The following is a 9,372-nucleotide window of genomic DNA, read 5'->3' as shown; positions in this document are numbered from 1 at the left end:
TAGAAGTAATGTTAAAAAAAACTGATATAACTGGAGATTTAAGTAATGTACATGAATTCATTAGAAGTTTAAATTCAGTCTCTGATTTTTTGCAATTCATATTGGGGGTTGCAGGGACTAAGGTCAATTTTTTAGATGTGACCTTGGAGTGGGATGCAGGTAAAGCAAATTTTACAAGCAAGATGCATCGTAAAAATACTTTCACTGATAATTTACATCATACCAGTTTACACCCACAGTTTTTGAAGGACAATATACTGAAAGGACAATTCATTCGAGCTGGTCGAATGATTAATGAATATGAACACTTAGTAAATGAGTTCGAATTTATTATTTCCTTGTTTTTAGAGTGTGGGTATGATGAACAGCTATTAAGGGAACAAGCACAGTTTGTGCTGAACAGGAGAAACTCTGTATCCATCTATTTTGGATGTACCATTTAACAACTTCAATAGACCTAAAACTTTCCACTGGACCATGGAGTAGTTTGCAGTTTAGATATGACTGTGGACAGTGGGTCTATAATAAAAATAAAAAGTAATTGGAGAATATTAGAAGGAAATTATGATTTGTATAAAGTAGTGGGTCCTAGTCCCTGAGTTGTTTATAAAAATCATTACAATTTAAAAACTATCTTTGAAAGAGAAGAAACAAACTGGTTAATACTGTTCGTTTGAATAGGTGTAACGGCATACACAAATTGGAAGTTGTAATTAGAGGGTCCTTTTGTCAATTTAAGTCCGATATCTTATACCATTAAAGTACATGGATTTTTCAATTTTAAAAGTACATGGGGGGGGGTCTGTGCTGAAATGCACAGCTTTTTAAATAGACATGAGTATTCGGGCATTGTGTCCGAGTAAGCGAACAATTATAGTAGTATAAAGAAAAAAGGCAAAAATGCCTTTTTTAATTGCAATTTAAAATGTTCTGATTACAATAAGTTTTTATTTTCTGTATTAGAACAAGGAATCTGAGATTTAAGGGGTGGGGATTTTAAGACAGATTTGGAACAGAAAGAAGCCTTATGGCAACTTAGTTAAATTCAGACAAGGAACATGGTATGAATGATTGTTAACGTATGTTTTTTAAAAAAGAATTGGAGGGTATATTTACATTGTTTATTAACTTCCAATGTTTTCTATTGATGTTTTAAAGTAATATTTTAGGGATGGTTCTAAGAACATAATTATAAGTGAATTTTCATTGGTTCAAACTGGTGTTTAAACTTCTGTTTCTGCGGCATGTATTCTGATGAAGTCTTTGACGAAAGCGTGGATAAAAGAGTTGTATACGCTAAAGCAGTTGGATTGTTCCTTTTGCAGTCGGCCTGGTTCCAGGTTATGGGAAGTTTATTCCGGAGACTGGGCAGCCTCTAGGAAACTAACCTGTTTCTCCAGCAGGTTTTGTTGATGTCGCATATTAGATTGGGCCTTTTGAGCAGGTAGTACATGAGGAGTTAGATTTGCGGATATGGAGCATCTCTAGTAAGGCAGGGTCTGAGATTGCCTTATAGGCAAAACACAGATCACCCCGAGCAATCTGTGCTGTACAAGTAGAGTGAAAGTGATTTGAGTGGGTTTGCATAGGATAGGTGTTGGAGGCCATGGATTCTTTGTGAGGCATTTCTGTGGCCTTTCCAGTTGGTGCAGATGTTTGGAGAGGTACATACTAAACAGGGTGTTGTACGCAATTATTGGTCTAATGAGGGAGGAATATAGAGTGGTAATGACCTCCATTGTTTTATGCTGTCCCTTTACTTATGAGATGAGCCAAGTAAAAAATACTTTTCTGACCACTGCTGCTACATGATGGTCGAATGTGACATTATCAACCCGAGTACCCAGGTCTCTCCACAGCTTGTGTACTTGGGGTGGGGGGGGTTGCCGTTGATGTGGTAATCAGTAGGGGCTGTGATTTTGCCGAATGGTATGATACATTTTTTTTTGCATTTAACTTGAGTCCATGACTTTGTCACCAGTCCTTAGTTGGGATGAGATCCTCTTGCAGTATAACTTAATTTGGGAAGTCAGTGACAGCACCCAACTTACAGTCCGCAACTTGATTAGCCACAGGCCTTTTGTGTTTGCCTGGACCTCTGAGAAGTAGATGCCAAACAGTAGGTGTCCCAGGACAGATCCTTGGGGAACTCCACTAGTGACAGGTCTGCTATTGGAGGTGCCTGTTTTGACCTTGAGGGTTCTTTCTGTGAGCCAGTTGGCCACCCACTTGAGAGAATGGGATTTACGCCAAGTTGTGTTTGCTTTTTGATGATGCTCGGGTTGGAGATTGTGTCAAAGGCCTTGGCCAAGCAGGGAAAGTTGTATATGTACTGATTTTTCCCTCCTCTAGGGCCTTGGTGACAACCTCAATGAAGTCAGCCAGGTTCAACAGGTAAGATTTGCCCTTGACCGTTTCGAACTGGGTGGTAAGTGCTTGGAGATTGCCTATGTCTTTGTTTATGAAATCCATAATAATATGCTCCATGGCTTTTCAGATCAGACTTGTCAAGTTAAGGGGGGATAGTTTCCAGGGTCAGTAGTGGCACCCCTTTTGTGCAAGGGGATGACTATGACAGTTCTCCACTCTGCTGGAATGAAGCCTGTACTTAGGCTGTGGTTGAATAGGGTGCTCTATGACAAAGCTAGTTCTTGCTGGAGATGGTGCAGAATACATCCTGCGGATACTGTCAGGTCCCATGGAAGATGTGATGTGATGTCCTATCTTGCCTTCATTCTTAGTAGGTTAGGTTTGGATCTGATCCGGCTCTGCCTTATATACAAGCTCGAGGTCTTCCACTAGCTCGTGGCTAAAACCCTATCCCATCATGCGCTAGGAGAGATCCCCAGATCTTGTTTGCCACTAAACAAGATCAGGTGCTCTTCTTACTGGCTCTGGCCAAGTACACTTTTCTTATATTTGGGAGAAATTTTGTTTTTTTTTTCTAATTTTGTGTTTTCTGCCTAATAACTTAAGCAAATTGTGTTTCTGCTGTTTTTGTGATTAAACTGCTGTTGGGTGTTTTCTCTGCTAGGCCTTTTTTTCCTTATCCCGGCTTTAAACTTAAATTTAAGTAGCCCGTTTTTAGTTAGAGGACTTTTTCCCTTTTATTGATCTTTTCAGGTTGGTTTGAGTTGCAGAACCTCCATAGTCTGTTTAAGTTAGAGGGCTTTCCCCCCTCCCTCTTCTCACTTCTCCCGGCAGAGCCCATTTAAGTTAGAGGGCTCTGCCATCCTTGTCCTTTTTCTATTAGACTTTTTCTAGGTTAGGTGGTGGTTAAAAAAGAGAGACAGACAGATCGGTTTCCTTTCTTGTTTCTGATTGGTGCTTACAATGTCTTCTTAGGATTCTAAACCATCTGGGTTTAAAAAATGTGAGGAATGCTGACATAAAATGGCCCTTACTGATAGCCATACCATTTGTGTGTACTGTTTAGGAGCTGCCCATCTCCACAGTCTCCTGTGCGATTCGTCATTCCTTTAGTCACAGGGCTTTGTTGGAGAGAGAGAGAGAGAACAAGCCGATTCTAAGAGGCCTTTTGAAAACCCCCTTCTCCAAAGCAATACAAGAAGGTCCGGGTACTTCTAAGTCTGGGCAATCTCCCAAGTCAGATAAGTGGGGGAAGAGATCTTCATCTTCCAGTGCTCTGTCGGTGCTGTCCAAAAAGGTGCCCAAAGATGTCCTTCGTGTTTTCACTGTTGCAGTCATCACATTTGGATTATCCCTGGCAGGGTAGCCCTCTGCCGGCCCGAATACCAGAGACTTAGTATTTCTACGTCGGTTGCTGTTTCTTGAGGACTGATGTCAGGTCGTCAGTGGTATAAAGGAAGGCAGCCGATGCCATTACATCAGTTTTTCTTTCCGTCGAGCCCGAAGCAGAAGCAGTTGGCATGAGTGCAGGTCGGCCACTACCTGAGTTTTTGTTTCTGAGTTGAAGTCTTCTAAAGCTAAGTTCCCTGTTGGGGATCCTTTTTTCTTGCACTAACCGATTAGAAAAAGTTAATTGTCTCGCCTATAGAAAGCAAATACCACACCTAGACTACCTCTCTTACTGCGTCAGTTGGCTAGGCCCAGACCACAGCGTCCCCCGTTGTAGCTTCTGTGCTTTAATGCCAGAACTATCCACCGGGCCTTATTGTAGCCAGAAATTTTCATTTACAGTCTTCGAATTCCGATACGGCTTCGGTAAGCCAGCTGACATCAGATCTTCCGAAAAAGCGTCAAGATAAAGACCGACAGACCGCACAAGTCCATACCTTCTGACGATGCTCCATTATGCTAGTCGTCAGTCCTCTGGTACTCGGAGGCACTTTTGCAGTCCCCGATACCCACTTCAATTGATTCGCAGGCTGCTACAGAAACCCTTTCGTAGTAAGGTATGCTGCAGAACTCTTCATAGTCTAAGGATCCTGCGGTTGTCTATACCTTGGATGGGTTCGGGCCACTGAGGAGGCACCAGCTTCCGAGGAAGTTCTTTGCACCACCAAATCTCGACACAGACTCCTTCTTTTGCAACTACCATTCTTTTGAAAACAACCAAATGTCTTCGTCCGAGGGTTCGAACCACACCCAAGCGTGCTGGCTTGCCTTTGTCTCAAATGCTTAAAATGGCAGAAGACCTCGTCATGCTGATTAGGGGAAGCCAAGCCACCCACTCAAAAAGGAAAAGGGGTCTGTCTCCAGTATTTTTGTCTGAACAATAGTCAGATGAATCTGATTCATCTGACTATGAAGACATGCAAGGCCCCCCTCCACATATGAGGATTCTGATGCAGAGGAATCCATTCCTTCAGCCTCTCCCCCAGAGGATTTTTCCTTTGAGGAAACCCTGCATACCTTAAGGGAGCATTTCCAGTGGGAGAGTCAGGACTACCCTCAGTCTAAAAAGAGACTCTGGGAGTGGAATTTCTAAATCTACCGCAGTGCAGACCCTTAGCCATCCCCCCCAGTCCTGGATGTGGTGGAGGATGTTTTTCTTGAATCCAGCTTGACTCCAGATGCCCTCTCTCCTGCTCCCAGAAAACCAGACTGGCACTACAGAGTCCCTGACTTGCACAAATATCTTCTTAAAAATCCAACAGCTGACCCTGAGGTCATTTCTCAAGGACCAAAAGGGATTAAAGCAATCTCTGCTAAGAATCCCACCCCCTCAGACAGGGATTCACGAGCTTTGGACAGATGGGATAAAAAAAGTATACACCTCGGCTACTCTTGCTGTCAGGGCACCAAACTGTCCGTTCCATATGCTTTTAATATCAGCAGCATACCTTGGAACTCCTTAAACAAAAAATGTCCTCCTTTCCTGCATGGGCAGAGCCTAAAGATTTACAAGACTTAATGCATTCTACAAGTCAAGTAACTAAACACACTGTGGTTTTGATGCCCTAGAAGCTTCTTGCAGGGCGGCAGTCACTGGATATGTGATTAGAAGACATGGATGGCTTAAGGGACAACCCCTGCCAGACCATATCGAATCTAAATTGTTGGATGCGCCCTTGCACAAAGTTAACTTATTTGGCACTAAGGCAGAAGAGGTCTTAAAAAAATATGGAAGAAAAAGCAAAATCTGTGCTAACAGTTTTCTTACAAGTCCAGCCCCTTGGATTCAGCAGGCATTTTCCCTCCAAACACTGGTCCTTTCTTGCTCCGAGTAAACGGGCCCAGCCTAGGCCCCGTGGAAACAGACCCCCCCCCCCCCCCAGACAGCAGCCCCAGGGAATGCAGAGATCTAAGCAGTGGACTTGCCTCACTTCAAAACCAAGGAGTTCTAAGCCACCGCCTTTTGGTAAGAACTCACAATGACTCACCACTTCCCAACCTACCCTCTGCCTACTTTCACATACCCCTAGGAGGAAAACCCTCCTTTCACTCAAGCACCTGGGCCACCATTACCAAGGACCAGTGGTTTCTGAACATTGTGTCTCAGGGATACAAATGGACCAGTGGTTTCTTAACATTGTGTTTCAGGAATACAAATTCTCCTCCTTCCACACCCTTCCAACACGAAGGGTTCCCAGATCTACCACCAAATCAGTGGGCAGAAGCTCAAAAGCAAATCCATTCCTTTCTTTCTTTGAAGTTAGTAGAGCACGTTCCTGCAGAACAGTTAGGCCAGGGTTTCTACTACAGACTTTTTCTGGTGCCCAGAAAAGAGGGCACCTGGTGCCCCATTCTCGATTTAGCCATTCTAAACACCTTCCTAGTGATCCCAAAATTCAAAATGCTCACCCTCCAGCAGCTGCTACCCATGCTGTCCAAGGACGCTTGGCTAGCCACCCTGGACCTAAGAGGCATACCTCCACATTCCTATCAGGGAGTCATGCAGAAAATCTCCGCTTCAGGGCAGGATCTCAACACTTTCAGCTCTCTGCACTTACCTTTGGCTTATCTACTGCTCTCAGAGTTTTCACAAAATTCCTGGCTCTGATCATTGCCTTTTGCAGACAAAGAAATATTCAAATTTATTCCTACTTAGATGACTGCCTTATTCAGGCAGACAGCCAAGAAAAGCTGCTCAAACACATGGCCTTTGTAAAGAGCCTACTAATCTTCCCTAGGGTACACAAAGGATGATCTTCCTGGGAGCAAGCCTGGACACAGCATCCCAGATGGCATACCTTGCACCAGAGAAACACATTTTCTGTCATGTTACTTATCTCATCTGGCCACCAGGCCCCAGCTTTCTGCAAGGGGAATCCTGCAAGCCCTGGGGTTCATGGCTTCTTGCGTACTCTTCATTCCATATGCCAGACTGCATATGAGGAAACTTCAGTGGTATCTAAAGAGCCTTTAGTGTTTACACTCTCAAGACTTGGGAACTCTTCATTATACCTTGCCTGAGAAAGGAATTTCTTTGGTGGGCAGCAGCATGCTCCCACAACAAGGGACTGGCCTTTTCCCCACACTCCGCCGCCCAGACCCTCACCTCAGACTATGCTTGGGGTGCATACAGGGCCAATGGAGCCCACAGCAAATTCCCCTGCACATCAATCAAAAACAGATGGCTGTGCAGCAGGCCTTGATGGCTTTCAAACCCCTTCTCTCTCCAGGGGTTCTCCTGATCAAAACAGACAACACCATTGTGATGTACATAAACAAGCAGGGAGGGACTCACTCCTACCGGGTGCAGGCTGGCCATGACCCTTTGGCGCTCAGCCTTTTCCATGGAACTACACCTGTTGGTGTACAATACCTACCAGACTCTCAACTCCTTGGCAGACCAATTAAGTAGAAAGCTTTTGGTCCCACAATAGTGGCAGCTCAACAGAAATACCTTCTTCCTAATAACTCAGAAATGGGGAACCCCAAAGGTCGACCTATTTGCCTCCCACACCAACCATCAGCTCAGCAAAATCTGTACCAGTGAGCATCACTACATGGCTTGGAAAGTGGATGCCCTGTCCTACCCCTGGGTCAACTATTCTCTGTATACCTTTCCTCCCCTACCTGTCATCACCAGGATACTGCCGAAAATAAGGGAGGAAAAAACAAGGATCAGTGTCATAGCTGCAGACTGGCCCTGACAGCACTGATACCCCTTGCAGTGCAGCCTGTCCCCGCTGCCTCCATGGCATCTTCCTCTGATTCCAAACCTAACTCAGAGGGAAGAGGAATTCATGCACCTCCAATTGCAGACACTCTGTTTGGCAGCTTGGCTTATTCCCTAACCCCGGACCAATCTTCCATCCTCGGTAAACCAGTTCTGGGTGTTATCCGTGAAGGCAGACGCCCTAGCACCAGCAAGTCTTGTGGAGATAAATGGAAAAGGTTCTGCACCTGGATCCAGGCTAAAGGGTTAATACGACACAGCCCTCCATCCCTCTCATCCTGGATTACTTAGCTGACCTACTACACAGTGGTCTTTCTCCTTTCTCAAAATTCATGCCTCTATTTCTGCTCATTTTCCCACTGAACAGCCTCTCTTCTCGCATCTTTTGATTAAACAGTTCCTTAGTGGGCTAGCAACTTGAGATCCCCAGAAGGGCACCAACACCAGCTTGGGACCTTAACGTCGTCTTGGAAAAGGTCACTCTGCCTCCTTTCGAACCAACTTCTGCAGAGCTAAAATTTCTCTCCTGGAAGACTGCCTTCCTTCTGGCCATCACTCATGGCTTTGGAACCCTTCATCTTCCATGCAGACAGGGTATCCTAACTAAAACTAAAATCCTAAAACTAAGCCGTCCTTCATGCCCAATGTGGTGTCCAGTGCGGCTCTCAACCAAATCCATTCATCTGCCCACCTTCAGGATAGGGCAAGAGTAACTGATGTGATGGTTTTGGCTACCTTACTTTATACCACTGACGGCCTGACGTCAGTCCTAAAGCGACAGCAACCGACGCAGAAATACTAAGTCTCTGATATTTGGGGAGGCTGAAGGCTTACCCGGCAGGGATAACCCAAATGTGATGACTGCAACAGTGAATACACTCAAAACATCTACATTTATGGTAACTGTACACAACTGTACATTTTTCTCACCTGATCTGAAGGCTGTCTGATCTGAGAGGCCTGTTACTTCGGCTCCATCAGTCTGGATGCCAGTGGAGTTTCAGTTGCGAAGCTGGTCCCCTGAATTGGAACCAGGATCCCCCACGCTTAGGTCACCATTGCTTCAGCCCTTCAAATCTCCTGCCCACTTGACTCGATTTTCCAGGAGCCTGTCTGACGACGTGGATTGTGTGGTGCAGATGCTATTCAACTTTGATAGATGGGTTCAGCAGATCTACCCTGATCTCACAAGCGTTCCCCATATTCCATCTGTGGTTTGACAGACAGCACCTACTGGGGTCAGCCTTGCTGTGATCTCTTAAGGTCCCCTTGTGACACCAAATGCAGTAGCTACTTTGCCCTGCTGTTGTGCGATCTAAGATTTATACAATTACGGTGGGGGGGGGGGTGCGTGGAGGCCTTGCCTCCTGCAATTTTTTGTATTCCATCTTTAGAGTCGCTCTTAAACGATGGCTGTTTTTTGTTCACTATTTGAAGTGTTTAATATTTAAAAAGATAAAAATATATAAATTATGCTAACATAAATGGGGGGGGGGTAAATGATTTTGTGCATGCTCTATAACTTTGTGTGCATCCTTTGCATTAGCATATGTGTTGTGTAATGTATGGCTCTGCACATTTGACTGAAGTCTGTAGCCACATTTGATGGAATCACAATTGAAAACATACAGAACAAATACCCCCAGCCCCTTACTTGTATATGCTAATTTCATGACCTCACACCTGTGGGTAGGGAAAGAGAAAAAACGCAAACATTGAATTTGTGCTAGTGCATGTCTGTGCAGCTTGGGAGTACGACATGGGCAATATAGTAGGTTGCATGAATTTTGTTATGCTAAAGACTGTAAATAGGCTTTCAGTCA

At 44.6% G+C, this 9,372-nt stretch overlaps 1 protein-coding gene across 2 annotated transcripts in view; it reads left to right on the top strand.

Moving 5' to 3' along the window:
• Window positions 1-9,372, top strand: part of LOC122809322 (RNA-binding protein 10-like) — a 1,914,178-nt gene that overhangs the window by 1,567 nt on the left and 1,903,239 nt on the right. The gene's annotated exons all lie outside the window — the stretch shown is intronic.

This window comes from Protopterus annectens, chromosome 8.part0 (assembly GCF_019279795.1).
Source record: "Protopterus annectens isolate FY-2018-M chromosome 8.part0, PAN1.0, whole genome shotgun sequence".
Classification (NCBI taxonomy): domain Eukaryota; kingdom Metazoa; phylum Chordata; order Ceratodontiformes; family Protopteridae; genus Protopterus; species Protopterus annectens.
This window is presented reverse-complemented; position numbering and strand designations above follow the sequence as displayed.